Source organism: Pelophylax lessonae (genome assembly GCF_965119305.1).
Source record: "Pelophylax lessonae genome assembly, chromosome: 2".
NCBI classification, from domain to species: Eukaryota; Metazoa; Chordata; class Amphibia; order Anura; family Ranidae; genus Pelophylax; species Pelophylax lessonae.
In genome coordinates, this window is record NC_138769.1 from 148,420,711 (window position 1) to 148,446,767 (window position 26,057).

General features: G+C 39.9%; 1 protein-coding gene across 1 annotated transcript in view; it reads left to right on the forward strand.

Annotated features, from left to right (window-relative positions):
- COL26A1 (collagen type XXVI alpha 1 chain) overlaps positions 1-26,057 on the forward strand; it is a 580,192-nt gene that overhangs the window by 385,992 nt on the left and 168,143 nt on the right. The window lies entirely within an intron of this gene.

Sequence of the window (26,057 nt, forward strand, 5' to 3'; positions counted from 1 at the left end):
AAGAAAAAAGTAAGGAGTTTAAGCGGCATTGTAAACCCATTGGGTTGATTTAATATAGGAGCAGAAAAAGTAAATATGGTGATCTTGTGTTCACTTTGGCTAACCGATCATGTGCCACGTAATTAAAAAAAACAAAAAACTTCTGCTATAAACTATTGGTTTGTTCAAGTGAATATGCTTTCACCTGATTCACACAGCATTTATACATTCACTTTGGTAAGTAAACAGTCCGTATTCTGTACATATAAAGTGAGGAGCCTCAGGAGCAGCATTCATTTTTGTGTATACATAAGCCAGGATTTGAAACCATTATGCCCCTCTACCAAGCCCAACTTCCAATTAAAGGGACTCTAGTCACTTTCATATTTTTGAAATTTTAATAATGATTTCCTAATTGAAACCTACATGACCATTACCTTTAAATATGTGGTCAAGACATACTGGAAATGGTCCCCAGCACATTTTCTGGCTGGTTTTCTAGGCTTGGCCACACACTTAGTGACCAAGCCTAATGAACACCTCCATTGGCAAAGAACAGTAGAAGTTGTCCAAAAGTTTCTTTCCCATGCAATCTGTACTTCAGCACTGGTGTTTTCTGTTTTGCTTTGCATGCTCCAATTACCATCTAAACCAAAATCATGATAATTATTGAGGTCAGTTTGCAGGCATGAAGCTTAACTTGTAAACAGACTTTTGTTCCAAATACCTTTTGCACCTCCAACACAGCCCATTAAAACTTAGGGCTTGATTTACTAAAACTGGAGAGTGCAGAATCTGGTGCAGCTGTGCATGGTAGCCAATCAGCTTCTAACTTCAGCTTGTTCAATTAAGCTTTGACAAAAAAAAAAAAAACCTGGAAGCTGATTGGTTTCTGTGCAGAGCTGCACCAGATTTTGCACTCTCCAGTTTTAGTAAATCAACCCCATACTGTCCAACTGCATCAACAAACTTTTCATGTGGCTTCATGCCTATGCATTGCGGTAACATACAGTAAAAAGCACAATTTACTGCAAATGACCAAAATGTGCGGTAATACAAAATCCTCAGTGCGGTGTGTTGTGATGACATTAAATTTAAATGGCACTCCAACACACCAACACACCTCAAGAGGCACCTTAAAGTACATGGGTTTCAGCCCAACACGTCACACAGATACCATCTATGTGTGCAGGGCTGCTGTTAGAAATAATGACACCCTGGACAGGGCCCCCCCCCCCCCAAAAAAAAAGCACTAAAATCATTATTAGCAGGGAGCAGAGGGAATCGAATCCTGGACAGAAAAGGTGATCGGTGAGGTGTGTGTGTGTGTGTGGGGGGGGGGGGGGGTCAGATCAAATACAGGTACCATTCCCCTATGTGTCTGTTCCTGCAGCAGCTGAAAGCTGATGGGAGGGAGAAAAGGAGAAGCCAGCTTTTATCTGCTGCAAGGAGAGACACCCAGGGGATACGTTTTTTCTCCCCCCTCCCACTTTACCGATCACCCCTTCCACTGCCCATATCTGATTCCCCTGCTGCCTGCTTCCCGTGCCCTCCCTGCTGGCCTGGGCCCCTTACAGAAGGACTGGTGCTACGCCATTATCAGTGGCCCTGCATGTGTGCATTGTGGTGCACTGTATTGAAAAACTACGTATCTGTCCAAGTTTTTGCACTTTGTTGCACGTTGGTGTTTATTTTGAATAGATTACTATAACACAACACATGTTAGCACTGGAAATAATGAAGGCCCCTTGAACCTCCTTTAGGGAAAGGGAGCCTTGACTGCTGGAAGCATGGCATCACTGTGGGTGTGAACCTAAAAGAGAAGTTAAGTAGCTCCCTTGGGATTGGCTACAAAGACCTGAGGGGACTGGGTGGAGCCTGAACTCTGGGAAAAGGCTATGCTGGGGCACATCCAACTGCTCTGAGGAGATTCAGCTGTTACAAGAGTTGCCCACCCCACCCGTTGTGATGTTCTGTCACAGCTTTGTTGGCGGTTTTGACCTTGCCAGCAATTGATGTTGCTTTATGGGCTGTGCCCTCAAGTTAAATTCTGGGGTCAGTCTAATTAATGTCTGTCTGGCACTGATGGTAAGGACAGGCCTCTTAGACTATGTAAGTTTATGGTTTCACGGTAGAACTGTTACTGGCATTGTCGGGTTCTCACATTATAACCGTGACTGGCACTGTTGTTTGGTACATTTGGAAAGTTCAATAAAGCTGTGGCCTTGCCCTATTTCCAAATTAATAAGCTTCTGTGTCTTTTTTGGGGGCAAGGTATTGTTTTTTTAGCTGCTCATAAATGAGCCTATGCTTCTCAGCAGTCATGCACATTAGCGTGCATGCTGTAACCCAATACACCAAACAAATGGCAAGGGGAAAAATACTTTCATGTTTTTGCCTGATGGATTGAAATAAATTGAAATGCATTAGAATTCATGTCTATGCATGTTGTTACAACATTAGACACAAAAAACGACAGCGCTCCTAAATCCCCTTTTTTCCCTCCTGGAAAAGAAAGCAAGTCTCACCCCACTTAATCTTGTAGGTATACAAATATCTCAAGTCCACAATCTCAACTTAGCTCTCCTCTTGATATCTGTTAAACAAACTTGCTGTATTACATGATGTCAAAAAGCACATACCATTTCCATGGTAGAAATGTCAAAGGCCTGACCACACTAAGCTTGTTTGAATTTGTGTTTAAATTTGTGCAGTCCCAGCTCACTGTGCTCTGAGCCACAGCAATGGTGAATGATACTGCCCTAGCTTCCTGAGTTCCAAGTCTCTCTCTCTGGATCACTCTTCCAGCTACAGGCATTCAATTGACCAAGCCTCTCTGTCAGCCTTTCTCCAGTGTTACTTCCTTTTATCTTGCACCAACTTGCATCAATGCGCTCCATGATACACGACATAGCATTAACCATGATGTGCACAGATGTACTTTGGCATGCAATGTAAAGAGCATTGCAACACATATTTAAATGTGGTAGCACCCATAAATGCCCCAATCATTGCATTGATTGTTTAGCACAGGGGAAAAGCAAAAGTGTGTTTGGGCCCTTAAAGTGACACTATGGCCAAAATAGAAAATAACATGTATGATACAATCTGTCAGTAGCGTTAACACAGCAGTCTTTGTTTTTCTGAGTCCCTCCTGTAACATAGTTTTATTACCTGGTGATCCAGCCAGTAAGTCTCCATTTGTAGACGTATTTAGCCATGCTGCAAATCCCAGTGGCAAGAATCGCTGACTGTGTGAACAGTCAAAAATATCTAAGGATGCCAACAGCCTGTCATTGCAGTGTACAGGCTTGGCAGGAACAACTATTTGCAAACAGCTTTCAATCCCAGCCACATGGATTAGGAGATTCATGCTGCTGGGATTCATGCATGTAGGGATAGGAAATTAAGACTTTTAAGGTGCCAAACAAACATAGTGTACTACATCATATATTTTTAAAATTCATAAAAAAATGTATTAAACACAATAAAATAACTTTCCAGCCTTAAAAATTGTTTTTTCAGAAAGAAAATCTTATGCAATTCAAGTATACTATACAGCGATAGTTACTCAACATGTTTCGCCAGGAGATGGCTTCTTCAGGAGACAAAAAGTATAGATAGCATACTTAATAGCTGTGGATGCCAACAGCCTGTCATTGCAGTGTACAGGCTTGAGCGCAACAACTATTTGCAAACAGCTTTCAATCCCAGCCACACGGATCAGTAGATTCATGCTGCTGGGATTCATGCATGTAGCGATAGGAAATGAAGACTTTTAAGGGGCCAAACAAAGATAATGTACTACATCATATATTTAAAAAATTCATAACACATTTTATTAAACACATTAAAATGACATTCCAGCCTTAAAAATTGCTTTTCCAGAGTGAAAATCTTATGCAAAGCATGTATATTGTACAACGATAGTTACTCAACATGTTTGGCCAGGAGATGGCTTCTTCAGGAGACAAAAAGTATACATAGCATACATAATAGCTTACGATGCCAACAGCCTGTCATTGCAGTGTACAGGCTTGATGGCAACAACTATTCGCAAACAGCTTTTAATCCCAGCCACATGGATCCGCAGGTTCATGCTGCTAGGATTCATAGTGTGGCTGAACACCCACGTGAATGGAGCCTTAGTCTGTTGTTTTTGAAACTTCCTTTACCAGACTAGGTTTTCAAGCAAAGGTGGCAGTTAGTGCTGACAGGGGTGATTACATCATACAGCTTTTATTTATTGTTGTAAAATCTTTATCCCTATAGGAAAATAAACATAATTGCTGTATCTCCTTGAAGAGGAAACCTGGACGACCTTCCCATTTTTTTCTTTTGACACCGCTCACATTTCAGATATTCACCCATCCAGTGGAACTGGTGTTATCCTGCTGAGATCTTCTCATGCCTGACCACAGCTTCGTCCCTCGCAGCCATGTTCTCTCTGATGTAGTTGAGGGGCCTTCCGGTTCAGGGGGGGCTTCTCGATGATGCCTAGTAGGCCTGCCCCTCCTCCTTTACTCCTGGGATATGTGACGTACATATCATGGGAGACACAGAGGTCAGTGTGCGCATCATTTGCCTAAGGGCAGACATTAAATAAAAAAAAAAGCAATGCCCTATTCCTGCAGATTGGGGGAGGAGGGGTGAAGAGGCAGGATCCTCCTCTGGAGGCTGAAGGTCCGCTTTAAAAAGTGTAGACTGGAGTTAGACTTTACAATATTAGTCACTAATGTAAAGTTCATCTAAATCTAGTCCATCCAACACCACTGTTTTCCACTGATTGACAACACTACTGGACAAGGGTGGCTACATTCCTCCTTCATAGATTCAGTGGAGGAGTGAATGTAGCCACCTAAGGACAGTAGTGTGTTACTGGCAAATTTGCAGATAAAAATAAAGGAATATAGGCTTAAAAAAAAGAAAAAAAAAAGAAAACAAATGCAGTCACCACATCCAAAGATTGATAATCTACAATAGATTATATATATATTTTTTGTTTTATTACACTTTAATAGTTTACCTCAAACAACTTTTGTACAAATCCTAAGCAATATATAGTTTGATCCTTTACAATGTTTCACACGGATAATCAGATGCATTATTATTTTTCAAGTACTATCCCAACACTGACCTACACAGCTGTAACTCTGCAGTAATACAAATTTGCCATTTAATCTTTATGGAAATAGGTTTTAACAGAGAAGACAGCTGCACAGAGATTTCTGATGCAGATTATTGGCACTCTAAGGAACCTACATCTGTATAATATTTGAGATTGTTTGCTTCATCTGTCTGGCAATCAATGCTTCAGTTAGCTTGTTGTCTGTATTTACAATTCTCAGATCATAGTGAGTGGTATAAGGGGGAAGACCCAACAAAGTCTTAACCCTGAGCCAAACTGTTCCTTGTGTTTATTCAGAGTTATTAACACTCATAAAACATTGAAGACTGATAGCATTAGATTATAAAAGGATGGAGATGGGTGTATCTATATATTTACACAAATGTTGGTGTGTTTTATTTCCAAATAAATGACAGGCACAGCTGTTAGATATTTAGCACTTGCTCTATGGAGATTGTCATCTCCAAATTGTTATTTTATTAACAGAACAGAATTATCCTGGGGATTTTATTTGTTGTAATTATTTATGGGCCAGACATATTCAAGAAGCTTCCAAGATGATCTGTATGATGATGGCCCTTTAATTGGAGGACTTTCAATGTCCAAAACATATAGCAGCCTTATACCTTAAGTAACCTCAGTTTTATTATATATACAGTAACTCTGGTATGTGTTTCTGATTCTTTTATGGATTTCTGTTATCTGAAAAGACCCATAATTCAGCCAAGGTTGCACTAAATGAACAGGCTTGTGTGATAATAACTACAGAACATTCAGCCCATCCCAATAAATAAGGTTACTATCTGAAATAGGCTGAGGACAAGGCTTTGTCTATTAGCTTGTCAATTCCATGTATCAGTCCCTATGTCCAGAAAGTACAAACTCCTCCTACCTCTGTGATGTCATGATGGTTGCAGGCCAGTGCATGAGAGGTTATTTTTCTTTATACATCAAGAGGGTGCTTGAGGTCATATTTCTTCATAAATGTAACATTGCGTTGGAAAGAAACATGATATATGGATCTTCTTCTACTTTCTTGGAACTGTAAATAAAATAGTTCATTCCCAGCGACCCTATGAATTGTGCTGCTTCCTTTGTCTGAATGACGGGAAATATGTATTTTCAGTAAAAAAAAAAAAAAAGATCAGTGCTTTTTTAGAACTGGGACATAAAATATTGGTTATAATTTGTTAGGGGTGACATAAAAAGTTACTGACCAATTATTTGCTTTTTCCTTATGATGAAGATGTCTGAGTCTTACAAGTAGCTTGAACCAAAATCCATTAAATAATTTCACCAAAACTTTAAAGGAATTGGTAAGTTAGTAAACCCACATCTTCTTTTCCATTAGCTATTTCATTAAGGTGACTGTATCTTAGGGTTGTGTAACTGGAACAAGCTATTTAGTAACAAAAAGAGATTCTTCTTTTAGTCCCAGTGAAGCAACTGTTGTATTTTCCACCAATGTGCTCAGTATTTTATTTTATGATGCAGAATTTTTCCACCTGTTTTTTGGTCTTTTTTTTTTCCCTTCTTCATTACCCATTAGTAGATACTTTTTTTCTTCTGGACCAACAATGCTACTTTTGAGCATTATGGACCCATGTCTCATTTTCAGCCTCCCTAGTTACCTATGTAACAAAATTATTTTAATGTAGGCTTCAGCCCTGTACCTCAAACATATCTTTGCTTTGTAATCTGATCAAACATTTGTTGGGCAATTCTAATTTTGTATACTGTAAAAGTTCAGGCTGATGTTCATTATGTGTGACTTGTTTCATACCTCAAATGTTTTTCTTTTACATGGTGAGGGAACAAACCATAAATGATCTACAGTAGCTCCAATTGTCTATAAATACTGCCTCTGTTTAAGAAAGTAATATGAGATTATTTGATTTGTGATAAACGCAAGTAAATTCCACAGATCATTTGACATATTCCAGAACAACCACATAACCACATGGATACCGATAATATACCAAGAACTAAGCCTGTAGTGTAGTGTTATGACTGCATAATTACAGTATGGCACAATGTAAAGCTGGTCTTCAAACCATCAACACATCTTATTTATGCATTTAAAAGGTCATACCACCCTGTACTTGCAATAGTTACACATAAACAATAGGAAACTCAAGAAGGACAAGGAATTGTAATGCTGCAGAATATACATATAATTTAAATCTTGGACAAATGTGTATCATAAAAAAATGTCCTTCATCTCCAGAATAATAGCAGAACAGTTACATGTTGGAGAAATATATTTCAGAATAGCATTTGCAATTTGTAAATATATATATAGTCTCAGGAGTTGCTTGATTTATGGAAACAGCTGCCTTTCACAATCAGTCACGTCATGATTTGTTCTTCCAACGTAAGTAATTAAAACAAAAGTTAATTCTACAGAACTATAGAAATAGCACATTGTTCATGTGTCCAATTTGCCTGTCCTTTCTCCTCTTGTGACTGTTTTTGTGATTGATATAATGGGCCTCATTCACTAAGAATAAGGAGAAGAAATAGTCATTCTTTATTTAATTACTCCCAATTAACACAACTGAGACCTCAACTAGGTGAACATGTGAACGGAAAAGTAGGAGTACAAATAGGTGAATATGCATTGGTGAATTCCAGATGGGCATAGTCACAGTTCCATAACTGGCTATTGCCTACGAGTTTCCTATATGAAACTGCACTGCAGTATTTAGCTATGATCATGTGTGTACATGTATGCCAATAAATATGGAGTGTGCTCTATCCCGCGTGTGGCTATTTATTTATATTACAATTATTGTGCATAGTTTGTTTTCTTCTTTTGCTAATGAATGCTGTTCTGAAGCATTATTACAGAGTAATGTCTGCTATTCTATGAGGTTACATGTATTTATCATTTACGGTTACGTACCTGTTATGTGTTCATTTTTTTCATGTTACATTTATTTTTTAGGAGACTATTGAGTTCTAATTATCTATGTTCATTCTTTAATCATACTAAACTATTATTCAAGTCTAACTATACTTGGCACATTGGCTTAGTGGTCTGTGCTCATGAACAAAAATCTCTTAGGTCATGAGCTCAAATCCCAGCTATGCTAACACCTTGTGTGTTCACTAGCGTTTAATTTTTTAATTTCCACACAATAATAATTTTGCTAAATAACATACCATTGCATGCAATCTTTCGAAACAACCATTCTGATGTGGCAGTGGAAGTGGCAATAAGGTGTTTACCTATTTTCAGCATACTCTGCTGTTTAAAATTTAAGCAGGTCATACAATGCTTGGGATTTGAACCCATGGACTGAGTCATCCTAGGTAGGAGTGCTACCCACTAAGCCATTGAGATGAGCACAACTAGATTTAGAATATACAGAAGTACCATGATTAACGAATGAACATAGATCAAGAGAATCTTTATTCCCTTAAAATACAAATGGAAGATCATTGCTAAATCATCAAAAATGAGTAGATATGACTTGTTCTGCTTCTTTTGCTGATATTATCGTTATTTTAAGAGTTATATCTCTATTCTATATATGTCAAACTTTTTTCATGTCTAATTTGTATTTTATGAAAATGTTGAGTTCTATTTATATATGGTCATTCTGTCATCATGGTACTTCTTTATATTCCAGATATAATTGTAGTCAGTGCAGTGGCTTAATCCTTAGCCTTTTAGCTAGCAGCACTTAGGTCACGATTTCAAATCCCACTTATGCTACCACCTCCCTAGAATTGCAATGGCAAATGCATATGTGCTTTGGCGAGTGCATAAGTGCCATCAGTGAGAGATAAATTGTATCATGTTGATGGCAAGTGTGCTTTCATCTACACACGTATCCATTCGCTACTGAAACTTTAGGAAGGTGATAGGAAGGATGTGAACCCATGACCTGACTGCTGCTAGATTAGAGTGCTAACCACTAAGCCAATGCATTGATCAGGTTTATGACTAGGATGTATGGTAGTACCATGATGAAAGCATAAACATATAGAACTAGAAGTCAACATTATTGAAATTCTATTTAGACATTATCATATAATAGAGACCTAAAGAGCCTGGTTTGGATTGGGGGGACCCCCACCCTGATTTTTTCCCAAATAAATGTGTTGTTATACCCACCTGTGTAAGGCAGCACAACTCCACTCCACAAAGCTACATAGAGTTCCCTGGACTCAATTAGGAACTACATCTAACTTTCTACATGTTACTGAAGTGGATTTGTATTTTGAAAATGTTGCTGCAAAGCAAACAAGAATTAGAGTTTGTTGGCAACTAGTTCATTTTAGGTGGCTAAAGGTGGCCATACACTATACAATCTCATTGTACAAGCGCTGTACAATCTCTTTTAGATTTACTAAAATGATATGATAAGAGGACACACCAGCTATCTGATCACTCTGTATCCAATTAGGCAGGCCCTTGCACTACATAATTGATGGCAGATCTAAAGGAGATTCTACAATCAGATTGTATAGTGTATGCTGAGCTTTACAAAACCCAGGACACGTTTCTCCTGTTTTCAATACTACAGCTCTATCCATATAGGCGGTTATCTGATCTCTCATTTCCTGCACTCTCCAAATGAACAGATCTATGCAAGATGAATTTAGGACAAAACAAAAAAAATGTCCGTATTTAGTGAGACCAGTGATCACTGATTAATTGTATTAGAAAACCGTGCACCTAGCTGGGAGAGGTTGGGATCTGCTGGAAGGAGGTAAGGCAGCCACAAGTGCTAATGAGGTCAGCTGATGAATTCCTTCCTGTGTCTCATGGTGGCCATACACTATACGAACAATCAGCCGAAATTCGATCATTTGGACAGTTTGTTCGCTTTTCGACCAGTTAATAGGCATAAATCAGTAATGGGTTGTGACATTTTTGAGCCAAAAGAAAGAAGGACTGCCGAATGAACAATAAATTGAAAGGTTAATGCGTTTCTCGTCCAAACTGTTTGCACTAGGTATATGTGAAAATACAGATTAATTTATGTCCATTGAACAATTTATCAGTCATTACATGATGGCACGTTCATCTGCTCTCACGCCCGAGTGTTCGTTTTTAGAAAATTATTTTGGACGATTTTTCTTATAGTACATGGCCAGCATTACTGGCTTCTATGTCTAATACCAGCAAGAGATTAAGCGTTCTAGAGAAATATAGCAAAAGCACAGGGAAGGCCTTCTCTTAATTAAAGAAATTGTGTATTGTTTTGCAACAGAGGTACATTAATGGCATATTGTTACATAGAGGAGCTGGAATTTAGCAAATTAAAAAGTGAACTTAGCTTTTAAGTGAAGCATATGCAGACACACTCAGCTGTCAGGATAAACTGGTAAAATGTGACCAGAGATGACTCATCTGTGGCATTTTCTGTGAATGGCGAACTTTTGATTGGGTGACATGTGAACATCACCAGGATGAGGCAACCAAAAACAAGACACATATGTATGGGGTGGTGAAAATTGCTAGATAAATTACATGTGCGTAGAGTTCATTAGGCCTATACAGGATTTGATTTTAGCCAACAGTTTGTGGAGCACCTGCTAAAATGTATACAAACATTCCACACTGTATTTACAGGAACATGTACAAATGCAGGAAGTATTCTGTGCATAGAATCAGGAAGTGATGTGTGTTCTGAGGATCACTAAACACAAAATGCCAACACTACATCCCCTAAACCCTGTGAACACCAAGACATTTCCCACACTTACTTTGCAAGTCGGCAACATCTCATGATAAAAAAGTGATCTTACCATGTTAAATTGCTGACAACTCTGAGCAGCACTAACACTTGCAAGTGCATACGAACGTCCTTCCACACACATGAGAATGCATTTCCAGGCCAGGCGCCGGCCCAGGCAACCAGTTGTGTGCCATTGTGAAAATGTGTCTAATATGCTTATTTCGCTAAATAATTATTTAAAACATGGTGTTTAAGGGGTAGACAACTGGCGATTTGAGAAAAAAAATACCTAATTTGACATGTTCAATAGTTTACCTAAACCATATCAAAAATCATTGGAACCTGAAAATCAGCATTGGAGCTGATAAAAGCTTGCTCTTTTAGTTTTGGATTTATACTTTCTCTAGTAAATGACTTGCATGTGTGCAGAATAAAATTGTTTTGTAGCAAAGTAGATTTAATAGAGATTGGAAGGTGTGTTAACAAGACATTCCACTTCTAAAATATTTTATTAAACCTAAAAAAAAAAAAAAAAATCAAAACTGATTCTACATGTTATTTGGACAATAGGAACACTATTTTGTTCATTCAGTTTCTTTGCCCAAAAAAAGTGACTGGCTTTTAATGTTGCAACATTTTTCACAGCACTTTACAATATGGTTAGAAGGGCCCTGCTCTAAAGAGCTTACAAATTAAAAGAGAAACACTTTTTTATACTAGTTACTACAAACACTACACCAGGGGCGTAACTACAGGGGTTGCAGGGGTTGCAATCGCTACCGGGCCCCATACTCCAGGGGGCCCGGTAGCAAAATAGTGGGTGAACCTCTAGGATCTCAAAGGTCACACTTGCGACCGGGCCCTGGCATTTCACCACTGTGGGGAGGCCCCAAGATTGCAGGAAGGGGGCCCACTGCAGAACTTGTGAAAGGATCCTGATGCGGGACCATAAAAGGCCATGCAATGAGAGTAAAGAGCCCCAGGATTAGTGGGAAGAGCCCCGGGCTTGAAGGGAAGGGCCCCGGCCAGGGGTCTGGGGGGCCCTTCATGGTTTCTTGCATCGGGGCCCTGAAGGTTCTAGTTACGCCTCTGCACTACACTTTATAAAAGAGAAACACTTAGATTGGACACACCTTAAATTTCATAGTATACAGCAGGGACAAACAACAGGTGAGCACTAACCAGGTCAAACATAACATTATAACAACCCTCACCACCCCACCCCCATCAAACGTTTAAGTGCAGGATTAAACAAACAAAACAGACAAGATATAATATTTGACAAAATAAAAGGCAGGGCAATAACTACTACACCCCTCCAAATTCATACGCATATATTTCTGGTTAGGGTTAGCAGGAAGCTTCATTTTTTATAAAAACAGTTTAGGAAACTAGATCAACATTAGGAGTTGTCTAACACGTGATCTTTGCATTTAACAATCAAAAGAGAAGGGTCAGCTGATGCTCAGAAACAAGAAATGCATGGTCACACTGGACAAAGACACACAAATGCAGGGGGCCAAAATGCAAAACAATTACAGCAAACAGACAAAACATTCATCAAACCACAGCCAGTGTGGGTCATAATGCACACTATCACACCCTGCCTGCAAATAATATCATCTCCTCCTAGGCAAAGCAAACAACACTAGTGCAGGCCTCTATATAACATAGGTTGGATTTATAACCACCCTACGCCCACCCAGTAAAGGACACACCCACCAGTGTAATTAATTCTGTCTATTCATGTATGCCTTAACCACTTACCGCAAAGTGACGTAGGGCTACGTCGGCAAATTTTTTCGGGGTTATACCGGGATGATGCCTCCAGCTATAGACACCATCCCTGGTTTACAGCCAACAGTCGGCTTTCTGGCTTGGGAGCCACTCGATCGTCACCCGGGTGAGCGGAGGGGGATGTCCCCCCCCCCCCCCTCCCGGCGCCTTCCGTGACTTTGAACGGGCTTCAGTGATCAGATTTTTTATTTTTTTTAAAAAACCTATATCTAATAAAGTAAAAAAATAAATAAATAGGAAAAAAAAAAAAAATTTTTAGCTGCGTCACCGTTAGCTCGCCCACGAAAAAAAAACGTATACGGAAGTCGAGCCGAGAATGAAATCGCTGTTCAAACCACACATGTGGGGTATCGCCGCGATCGCCAGAGCGTGAGCAATAATTTAAAAAAAATAGCTACACTTTAACTCTAAACTGTTAATTTAAAGCGTCGCCTATTGAGATCTCTCTTGACCGTAGTTTGTCGCCATCCCACGGGTGTGCTCAATTTTAAACCATAACATGTTGGGTATCTATTTACTCGGCGTGACATCATCTTTCACAATATACAAAAAATGGGCTAACTTTACTGTTTAGTATTTTTTAAATGCAGTGAAATGTGTTTTTTTCTAATTTTTCCAAAAAATTGCATTTTAAAGACTGTTGCGCAAATACCGCGTGACAAAAAATATTGCAATGACCGACATTTTATTCTCCAGAGTCTTTGCTAAAAAAATATATACAATGTTTGGGGGTTCTAAGTAGTTTTCTAGGGAAAAAATACTGATTTTAACTTGTAAACAAAAAGTGTCCGAAATAGGGCTGGGGCTTAAGTGGTTAAGTGCTCACACCTGTTGAACAGGAACACACACTCTTGGCAAATTAAAGAATGGATCAGCTATATAAGAATATGTATCTGTGCAGTGTATAATGAAAAAGATCAAATGTCCAATTCTCTGGCCATGATCAGTGATACCAAAAACAAAACAATTCATGTTGTAATTTGTTTGGCATGTGGAGGGTACAAAGAAGGCAATGTAAACTTTGTGAGAGCTGCTTCACACAAATTGTTGACAAGCATCCAGCATTTAAATATGGGTGCAGGATCACACCATACTTATAAATCCATATCTGACCCAGAAAAAAAATGTTATACATTTGGAGTAAAACCCACACTCACTTTATTTACAATGTCATTCTTTTGTTTCCATTATGAGAAAACCCATCAGAAATATAATACCTTGTGAAAAATAATCTTTAACACCACAACAGAGGAAGAACCTACATGCTTGGGATTCAAACCAATGACTCCAATGCTGCAAGTCAGAAGTGCTAACCAACCAGTTAGCTACTGTGCTGCCACTTGCATGAAGCCTCCATCTCTGTGGTGTTAAACATCCCTAAGTCCCTGGGATGCAAAAAGTTAATCAATGCAGATGTACCCTGGATGTCCTGAGTGCCAATGACCATCCTGTTTCTGTGATATGCCATCTGGACCCAAAGCTGGTTATGGATGACTGCTGTCAGCATGCTCCTATAGGACTATGTCTACTTTTGGGGCCTTTGCTTGGTAAGAGGCTGCAATTGGTGCTGGTGTGCAATTCTCAAGGCTGTTATTTGTTCTTCCCTGTGAAACACATATGGCAAGATTTGCAATAGTGGTAGAACCCTCCTACACCTAAATACTACATTTCCTTAGGCATTTACCTATAGGTGGTGGAATTACATCAGGGAGGAGTTCTGTTTCTTGATTTATTCTGTGTTATTTGGTGTGTGAGTGTAGAATAGTGGTGTTACCCTCTGAATTTTGGTAATGATGTTTTGATTTGGATTAATGATGTTGGTTCATATATGACATTTTTGTGGTAAAAATGATGATCATTTGGAAATTTCTAAACAACACACAAAATTGTTACTCCATTTAAATTTGCATCAGCAATGGTATTGTGTGTGGTTCGTGAAGACAGCTGTGGGAGTTTTGGTTTAGATTTATGTGCGATGGAGAGCAACAAGTGCATTATCTACCATTTACTTATCAGATTTCAAACAGCTAAGTCTCTGAGCATGCTCAGTTTAACCAGAAATATGGCTCAAATGGCAGTGGCTGAGAAAGATATTTCACTAATGGCAAAGTCCCTGGGCATACACAATGCACATGGCAGTATATACACAAATATATATACTGCAAAGAATGCATCTATCTATCTATCTATCTATCTATCTATCTATCTATCTATCTATCTATCTATCTATCTATCTATCTATCTATCTATCTATCTATCTATCTATCTATCTATCTATCTATCTATCTATCTATCTATCTATCTATCTATCTATCTATCTATCTCAAATATGTTAACAATATATATACAGTATATACACTGCTCCAAAAAATTAAAGGAACACTTTGAAAACACAACAGATCTCAATGGGGAAAAATATCATGCTGGATATCTCCACTGATATGGACTGGGTAATGTGTTAGGAATGAAAGGATGCTACATCGTTTTGATGGAAATGAAAATGATCAATCTACAGAGGGCTGGATTCAAGACACCCTGAAAATCAATGTGAAAAAAGGATGCAGCAGACAAGTCCATTTTGCTGAAATTTCATTGCAGCAACTCAAAATGGTACTCAGTAATTTGTATGGCCCCATATGCTTCTATGCATGCCTGACAACTTCGGGGCATGCTCTTAATGAGAGACGACCGATGGTGTCTTGGGGTATTTCCTCCCATATCTGGACCAGGGCATCAATGAGCTCCTGAACAGACTGAGGTGCAACCTGGCGGTGTCAGACGGACCGAAACATAATGCGCCAGAGATGTTCTATTGGATTTAGGTCAGGCGAGTGTGGAGGCTATTCAATGGTATCAATTCCTTCATCCTCCAGGAACTGGCTGCATACTCTCGTCACAGGAGGCCGGGCATTGTTGTGCACCAGGAAGAACCCAGGACCCACTGCACCAGCGTAGGGTCTGACAATGGGTCCAAAGAGTTCGACCCGATACCTAATGGCAGTCAGGGTGCCATTGTTTAGCCTGTAGAGGTCTGTGCGTCCCTCAATGGATATGCTTCTCCAGACCATCACTGACCCACCACCAAACCGGTCATGCTGATCGATGTTACAGGCAGCATAATGTTCTCCATGGCTTCTCCAGACCCTTTCACGTCTGTCACGTGTGCTCAGGGTGAACCTGCTCTAATCTGTGAAAAGCACAGGGTGCCAGTGGCGGACCTGCCAATTCTGGTGTTCAATAGCAAATGCCAATCAAGTTCAATGGTGCCAGGCAGTGAGCACAGGGCCCATTAGAGGATGTTGGGCTCTCAGACAACCCTCATAAAGTCTGTTTCTGATTGTTTGGTCAGAGACATTCACACCAGCAGCCTACTGGAGGTCATTTTGTAGGGCTCTGGCAGTGCTCATTCTGTTTCTCCTTGCACAAAGGAGCAGATACCGGTCCTGCTGATGGGTTAAGGACCTTCTACAGCTCTGTCCAGCTCTCCTAGAGTAACTGCCTGTCTCCTGGAATCTCCTCTATGCTCTTGAGACTATGCTGGGAGACAGAGCAAACCTGCTGGCCATGGCATGAATTAATGCGCCATCCTGGAGGATTTGGACTACCTGTGCAACCTCTATAGGGTCCAGGTATCGCTTCATGCTACCAGTAATGACATTGACCTTAGCCAAGTTCAAAACTAATGAAAACAGTCAGAAAAGATTATTAGGGAAAAAAATGTCAGTGGCCTCCACTTGTAGAACCATTCCTGTTTTGGAGGCCGTCTAATTGTTGGTTATCTAGTGCACCTGTTGGTAGTTTCATTAACACCAAAGCAGCTGAAACTGTTCAGCAACCCCCTCTGCTACTTAACTGACCAGATCAATATCCTAGGAGTTTAATTGACTTGATGCTATACTCTAATTAAAAAGTGTTCCTTTAATTTTTTTCGAGTATGGTACATATCTCTCTCTCTCTCCCTCTCTCTCTCTCTCTCTCTATATATATATATATATATATATATATATATATATATATGTGCTTTCACAACAATATTTCAAGAAATTTAGAAGCAGATCATCTCCAAACAATAAACCACCCATTTAAGAACCATTTAATTTTGATTCTGTGAGTAAATATTCACCGTGTGTTATAGTGAATACCGTTTCTGACTAGTTTTAGTAGTTTGTGTCCATTTGTTCACCCATTTGACGACTAGGTACTATAGTAAATTCGGCCCAATGTATGAATCTTTTGGCCTTGCATTCTGCTACTGAGAAGGTTTTTATGTTAACTTCAACATCCTGCATCTTTGGTTTGGCATGATAACCATATAATCTAGGTCAACCCCATTTAGGAGTCAACACATCTGCCTACTGCCAGTTCACATAAATGCAATTAGCGCAAATCTAGGACTAGCTCTTAAACACTGTCTTGATAATAGGAACTTTAATGCCTGGGGCTTTCACTCAGGAGTAATAATTATGTGACACACTGATGATTAATACATAGATCACTTATAAGTAGCACATAATCCTTTTCTAGTGACTGGTCTTAGAACTAGAACTTATAACTCAAAACTGTGAAGCTCCCCAAGCAGGGAATATGCAGGGAATATGAAAGCTGCTTGGAGTAATAACTTCACATAACGTTCTTTCAACTGTTTGGCACCAAATTCTGCCTGGTGTCAGGTGCAATTTACTGTAGGTGTGTAGAAAGAAGTGTGGAACCCCTGGGGAAATCTAAGAGCACCCACGGCTCATTGTCCCTGGTGGTGCACTGCAGCTGGACAACTGGTGCCCACAGCTGTATTAACAGACTTGTAAGAAGGATCATCCTCTGGCTCAAACAGGAACATTGCCACTACACACATGGTGTTCTACTGTACCCAACAATTGCATGTCCTGTGTACCCTTTCTCCACTTGGACTACCTTCCCAAATGGCTACCTAAACAATCCAAGTGCCATTCCCAACATCTAGCATAGAACAGTTGAAGGATAGGGAATCATCCATGATTTGAAAAGTTTTGAGCTTTTGCCTTTACTCTTTAAGAGGGAACACCACTCACCCCTTTGCAATTTCGCAGTAATTAAAATTACAATACCATTATTTAAACCTGAAATAGTATTTACTACCTTGGAGGATTGCAGCAGCTTACAGCCATTCCTCTTGTCAGACTTGATGCCATTTATTCTTGGAAACAGTCAAACTTCTGCACAGATCTGCTAAAATATACCTGGCATCAAAAGTTGAAGTGGTGTGTGTTGACAGTCACAGAAAAAGTCCAGTGGAAACTGGGTGAACTAGTTTGATGGTTTGCTTTAGAATTAGTTATAGAGGCCAAAGTTTGGGATAAATCAAGCATAACATGCATTTAAAGATTGTTATTGTCATAATAAAATTATTTTAAATGCAAGTTCAACTGGTCTTGGAAGACGAAGGGATGCGGGCATGGATTTGGCAATAGTGAGCTATGGCCATGAATTTTGAACCTAGTAAATTTGTGTTCTTGCATTACTGAGCCAACATATACATAGTTACACATCTGTTGACATTACAAGTGTTTTTTTTTTTTTACTTTTAGTAAGGGGATTTTTTTGCTGCTTTGCACCACATCATTGGCTTTTCAAGGGAAATTTCAACCTTTGCAATCAAGGCTTCAAGGCTTTATTTTAATCCAGGTACAAAGTGCATCCTTCAGCATAATAAACTTTAAATATAGAGTGTTTATCACTTAACAGCTCCACCATAAAAATACCTAAAAAAAAAAGTCATAGTACTATTAGGATGTGTGCTTAGCAGAGTCATTAAAAAAAAAAAAAAAAAAAAATCACAAGCCATCGGTTTCTTGTGCTGCTAATAGCAAAATAAAGAAGTTTCAAAACTTGGGAATATGGGGCTGATGTCACTGTACTCTTTCAGATCTTAAGCTAATAATTTTTCTGTGCATCACCACACACTAAATAATGCCCACATTTCTAGTATTTATGGCTGACATACTTACATGGCACATGCTACAAATCACGTATCACATATTTTTAATGGTCATAAAATGTGACGCAGCATGTAACTACACTGTAACATCAATACCAATAAAACTGCCTATTAAATTGGTGAATACAGAATACGTGATATATTAAAGATACACTAAAGTAATCTAACGTTAACATGTTTAATCCAATTATATACAATCCCCTAATTTTAGTTTCCAAAATCCCTTAGCTGTAAGACCTTCAGGACTTTTACAACAAGTGGCCTTATTTACTAAAAGCGAATACCTGCTACGTGATGAGCAGCAGGGATAAATATTGAAAATCTGTAAACTTGATTTTATAGTGAAATTATAGGTTTTGCATTCAGACATTTCATAATTGCCTTCTATTTTTTCCTTGCAGCACTGCAAAGAAAAATTAAAGTAGAACTAAAAGTATTACTTTTTTTATCATTTTGGAAAGAGTGAGGGAGGGTTATAAACCTTATCAGATTTGTTTTAACCATATGTATCCAATTAGAGAGATTTCCCTTTACTTCCTGTCTATTAGCCAAAACAGGAAGTGAAAGGAAATCCCTCCAAAGTGTGGGAAATCTTCAGTTGTCACCAGGGCCGGAGTGGGACTCATTTTCAGCCCTGGAGTTTCATGACTTAGACCGGCCCACTTTAGTTCATGACTGACTATATTAAAATAATGTAATTAACACCTCAGAATATAAGTTTGCAAAGGTGCACTGTTCTCTATTCTCTACAGCATTGTAATTCATTGTATTTTTCAAAAAATATTTACAATTCAGTGCAAATTCAGTAGCCTAATGCCCCATACACACGTGCAGATTATCTGCAGACTTTTGTCTGCAGACTTACCTTTTCTATGTAGTGCAAGAGCCTGCCGGATTGCATACAAATTGAAAGTGTTTAGGTTTGACCTCATATTATATGGTTTTGGCAAGTCTGCAGACAAAAGTCTGCAGATAATCTGCACGTGTGTACGGGGCATAAGGCCTCTTTGACACGGCCGCTCCGGTTTTTTTTGTCCGCTGTGGCACTTTTTTATTTTTTTTACGGACACGGATGACACTTGTGTCATCCGGTCCGTATGTCTGCATATCATCCTATCCGTTTGCGGATGATATACGGACATAATGCATGTCTATGGGGTACAGGGGGAGATGGTTAGAGGCTGTGGACATGGTACAGGGAGAGATGGTTAGAGGCTGCGGGCACGGTACAAGGGGAGATGGTTAGAGGCTGCGGGCACGGTACAAGGGGAGATGGTTAGAGGCTGCGGGCATGGTACAGGGGGAGATGGTTAGAGGCTGTGGGCATGGTACAGGGAGAGATGGTTAGAGGCTGTGGGCATGGTACAAGGGGAGATGGTTAGAGGCTGTGGGCATGGTACAGGGGGAGATGGTTAGAGGCTGTGGGCATGGTACAGGGAGAGATGGTTAGAGGCTGTGGGCATGGTACAAGGGGAGATGGTTAGAGGCTGTGGGCATGGTACAGGGGGAGATGGTTAGAGGCTGCGGGCATGGTACAGGGAGAGATGGTTAGAGGCTGTGGGCATGGTACAGGGGGAGATGGTTAGAGGCTGCGGGCATGGTACAGAGAGAGATGGTTAGAGGCTGCGGACATGGTACAGGGAGAGATGGTTAGAGGCTGCGGGCATGGTACAGGGAGAGATGGTTAGAGGCTGTGGGCATGGTACAGGGAGAGATGGTTAGAGGCTGTGGGCATGGTACAGGGAGAGATGGTTAGAGGCTGCGGGCATGGTACAAGGGGAGATGGTTAGAGGCTGCGGGCATGGTACAGGGAGAGATGGTCAGGGGCTGTGGGCATGGTACAGGGAGAGATGGTCAGAGGCTGTGGGCATGGTACAGGGAGAGATGGTTAGAGGCTGTGGGCATGGTACAGGGAGAGATGGTCAGAGGCTGTGGGCATGGTACAAGGAGAGATGGTCAGAGGCTGTGCGCATGGTACAAGGGGAGATGGTTAGAGGCTGTGGAGGGGTCTTACCTGGCCGTGATGAGAGGCGAGCGCCACTGCTGGGCCACTGCAGTTTTTTTATTTCGATTTAAAAATGGCGCCCCCCGGGGGTCATTAGGTCACTGCTGACAGAGGAGGCGGGACAGATTACTTAGCTGAGACAGGATGCGGGGCGGAGGCGGGACGAAGTGCTTAGCTGGGAGGAGGTGGGAGGGAGAGAAGACATCCTCGGGTCTGAGAGGAGGCGGGGCGGAGGCGGGACGAACTGCTTAGCTAGGAGGAGGCGGGACGGAGGTCGAGCATAATTGTAATAATGCAGAGCTTGCTGATTACATTTTTTCTCTACCTCCGTCCCGCCTCCTCCCAGCTAAGCAGTTTGTCCCGCCTCCTCTCAGACCCGAGGATGTATTCTATCCGTGCCGCCTCCTCTCTGCTAAGCAACCAGTCCTGCCTCCTCTCTGTCAGCTGTGTTCTAAATTTTAGAACACCGGTGTCACCGGCCCTCAACCCGACCAGCCCACCGGGAATTCTCCCGGTTCTCCCGATTGGCCAATCCGGGCCTGGTTGTCACCAGGGTAACCAGAACTAGTGTACCCACTGGAAGATTTCCCTTCTTTTCCTGTGTTGGTGACAACCCAAAATTTGGGTTTTTCTTTTAATCACAATACTGATTGCAGTAAACAGGACAAATAGAGAGGGTGAATCTTTTTAACTGGAACACAAAGAGCAATAAAAACCTGAAGGGTGTTATAAATTCCTTATCAGTTAGATTTAAAGTGGTTGTAAATCTCACGCATGAAATATGAACAACGCATATCCTTCTATAGTGTGTAATTGTCTCAATTAAGAGCAGGGTCATTTCTGTCTGCTGCTTCATTCCTCTTCTATCAGCATGTTCATTTCTGACAAGTTTTCCTGATACCAAAAGAAAAAAAGGTGATAGGGAGGGACCTCCGGCTGATTAACAGCCTTAGCTCTGTACCTGTGTGCTGTGTGAAGGGGATGTGTCCCTTCCCTCCAATTACCTCTCACAGCTGTCTTTACTGAGCTCTGCAGAGTGTACTTTCAGCTCGCCGCCCTCTATTTTTCTGACAGCTCGGACAACCTCTGGATTTGAACGGATGTAGAGAAAAGAATACGGTAGAGAAACAGGTGCAACTTATGTAGGAGATAGACATGTGCAATTCATTTAGGTACAAATTGAAATTTGGATGAAATTTGCATGATTTGGAGATTCAGATACATCACAATAGTAACATTTCAACTAATCTGCAATAAATTATAACGTAAATAACAAATGTATTTGTTTTATTCGGATGGCATGATGCAAAAATTGAGGTCTTTTGTCACTGTTTGTTAACATTACATGAAATAACGTAACCACATAACGAATGATCAAAATTGATTTGGATCCATTAGTTTCTATTCTAGTTTTGAGTAGCTTGAATATTCTAATAAGATTATTTTTGTATTGGGATTGAGACATTTGTTTGAATGTGTGCAGCCCAACAAACAAAGTCAGCTGAGAATGGAGAAATTAATTCAAGTTAATAACATAACAAATTATTTGTTTTATTTACATAGTTACATAGTTAGTGAGGTCGAAAAAAGACATCAGTCCATCCAGTTCAACCTATGATGTGTGTGTGCGTGTTTGATGTTAACCCTACACTGTATACCCCTGTATGTTGTGGTCTTTAAGGTGCCCGTCTAATAGGTTTTTGAAACTATCGATGCTCCCTGCTGATTCCACTACTTGTGGAAGAGAATTCCACATCCCCACTGCTCTGACAGTAATTAACCCCCTACGTATTTTACGGTTAAACCATTTTTCCTCTAGTTTTAGTGAGTGGCCACGTGTCTTATTGTATTCCCTTTCTCTAAAAAGTTTGTTCCTTATGCTCAGGTCACCAGTACAGTATTTGTACATTGATATCATATCCCCTTTCAAGCGTCTCTTCTCCAGAGAGAATAAGTTCAATGCTTATTAGCATCACAGTAGTCTTTGACTCTTGGATAATCAAGCCAATTCTTTTTGCATTAACCTTTTTCATTATTATATAAAATGCATTACATATGGAATTGAAAGATATTACAATACATACAGTAAGGTATAAAAATTAAATAAGATTATTCATTTCCTACCTATTATTTTTACCACGGTAAAATAAATTTAGTCAATCTTCCGAAATAGCAAGAAAAAAACAGAACTTCTGAAAATATTAATCGATTCAGAACAATGAAAATATACTCTCCTGAAAAAAAATAATTGTTCTGAACATGAATCATTCTAACATAAAGATTATGATGAAACAAAGTAATTTTCCTAACAAATGAAACCGAAACAGAAAGAGACAACATTTTCCATCGTGCACATCCCCAGTAGGAGGTTTTGTTTTATCTCTGCGTATCACCTGAGGCCAGGATTTTATTGGGAATATGTAAGGGTTTACAACCAAGGGCAATGGCAGTGAGATGTTTGCGCTGCCATTGTCACCGCTTGTCATTTTGTGAGAAGCCTTTTAAAGGTATGTAAAGACTTCTTACTCCTTGTCTATGCATGGACTTCAATAAACTCCATTTACTGTACTCCACTGTGAAGTGTGCACCAATGTCTTCATTTAAGCATTTCATAATCTTCATTGATTCCAATGCATTTCAGGAAACATGTTAACATGTGGCTGAATAAATCTTCCAATATCTTCTGCCCATTTTTTTTTTTTTTTTTTACAGTCATCAGTCAGGGCTCTGTCTGTCATCTGGTGTTTGTAAAAGTATCAGCTGTGGGTCATGGGCAATGTCCTTGACCAATTATGGTCATGCTAGTTTTTAGTAATCCAGAATCCCTGGCTACTTTGTTCACATACAACAGTTAGTCAGGGATCTTTATTTTGAAGCGGGAGTGTGGCCAGTGAACATTGTTGGGCAGTGGGTCACTGTGATTGATGAGGATTTACATTGCTGGATGGCATAACATGTTGGATTTGCATTGGGAGACTTTACCCTTTAAAAAAAAAAAAAATGTTGTGATGCTGGGTGTTTTTTTTTTTCGCTTTTAACTTTTTAAGAAGAAATGAGTAATGAAGGGTACTATAGACCTTGAGCTCATTCCCCTATGGAATGCAGATATCTTGGGGGGGGGGGGGTAGGGGGGTAATTACAACGGGGCCTTCCAGATTCCAATAAGTCAACACCCTGAAAAAGCCCTAATAAATGAACAATGTCCCCTGATGTAAATTAAATCATGTAGTCCAGCAATGCAGATCCTCCTTGCAGCCACAAAAATGTTGACTCCCCACCACAATGGCCTGCCACCCAACAAGGTTGCCTTACTGCTATTCCCATCACGTATAACAGATCCTCTGCCAGCTGCAGTATGTCAACAAACAAGCCGGGAATCCTGGGTGACTTTATTGACCAAATATGGGCATGTTTTTTTCTCAACAGAACCCTTGGATCCATCATTTAGGGGTGGTAGTGCTAAATAGCAGAGAGGAAGAGAAAACCAATGACCACCAGTGATAAGGGTAGAGGGGAATTTAAAGCACCAAACCTGTTATTTAAAGGATTTGTGTATTTTCATTTTTAATCATTTGTAAAAGAATTTTGATAGGTACACATGGCTATTACAATAACAAATCAGAACAATAAGGTATACAAAAAAGCCTGTAAATTAACAGAGCATATACAATATCATGTTATTGACTTAATAAAATGTCTCTGGAAAAGCAAATGTCCATGTTTCATATTTATGCCTTACAGTCAAGCACACCAGAATTGTTTTTACATTTTCACAGCATATTGAAAGCAAAAGGAAAATGGAGGAGTGAGTGTGTGTGTGCGTGTGTAGAAAGAAGGGGGGGGGGGTTACCTTAAGAAACCTATTTGCAGTGGCACTTTTTATAATGGAATTTTTGTGTATGAGGGGCAGCAAGAAGGGTGGCCTCCAACCAGGGCCAGATCTAGCTTATATGATTTGGGATGCAGTAAAAAAAATTCAGAGGGAATAATGTCAACAGCGTGACTGAGATGCAGGGAACCAGTATTCTCCATTCGCTTAGCGTGCTTTTGTAAAATTAGTCACAACCTGAAAATAACCTTTCACAAAGGCGGTGCAGGAGAGAACAGGAAAGCTAATATGTATTAAGCTATCAAAAGATTAGGATCATTAAACAGTAAAGAGAACCTGTGCCTCCTTATATTAGAAGTCCCTATCAGAGTCCCTCCTTACATCAGGGATCCTCATCAGAGTCCATCTTTACATCAGTTGTCCCTATCAGAATGCCCCCTTACATCAGTTGTCCCCATCAGAATGCCCCCTTGTATCAGAGTACTTCCTTACATCAAATATCCACATCAGAGTTGTTGTTTACATTAACTTTCCACATAAGAGCCCCTTAGATCAACTGTCCCCATCAGAGTACTCCTTTAAATCAATTGTTGCCATCAGAGTGCCTCAGTGGATGCATTCTTAGAGACCTGAAGGGGCATTTAAAAAATCTGGGGGGCACAGCCCACCTAAGCCCCCCCCCCCCCCCCATTCAAAAGTCCAGGGCTGCCTCAAACATCCCCAGATTAGAGACAAAAGGGATTGATGCAGTGGTGCAGTCCTACCATGTTTGTATAAAGTCTGCCTCTGCCCTGCTAGAAATTTTCATATCTAAGATTACATGATGTCTGGTCAACAAGATTACCAGTCTCAATAAACAAAAATGGGAAAACAGTTCATCAGTTTATTTAGTTTATTAGTTAATTTACTTATGAAATACAGGAGCTAAACACTTAGCAAACAAAATGTTTATGGAGCTAAATGAATAGGATGAATTTGAGTTCACTTCATTCAATCCATGGTGTGGGCAAAAATCTTTTTATTTTAATTTCCCTTTCACATGATTCACCTCACTTACTATTATTCACGTTACAAAGTGAACATTCATTTTTTCGTTAACAAACTCATCCCAACATCTCATTTTCTGCTCCTTTTATTGCTACCTTCAGGTGGCATTTAACTTGCTGTTGTTTTTCACAATCTCAATACTTCCAGATGCTGATTTCACTAGTAGCCCATCTTAACAAATAAAGCTCAGGATCATACATGGATTGGCTGGGGAATTATGTATGATAACAATAATTATTTCAGTCCTGTGTTGTACGCTTAGCCTACATGCCTATCTTAAACTCTTTACAGTTAATTCCACTCTAGCAATAACAAGGTTAAATAAAGTATATTTTCAGCCGACATATAAGCACATATGTTAGACAGCTCAATAATTACTTCTGCGTGAGCTTGCATCTGACGGCTGCTTTGAGATCACCCTGTGCTCAGAAGGCTTAGCGTGCTGCATTTCAAAAGCCGTGTTTTGCTACAAGAAGGAACAACGACTTTAAATCCATGGCAAAGTGCCATGGTCCAAAATAATGTTTTTGGCATTGCAACCCTATCCTTTCTTTATAGAATGTCACATTTTACTCACTTATAGTTTCCTGTTTGTGTTTTTTGGC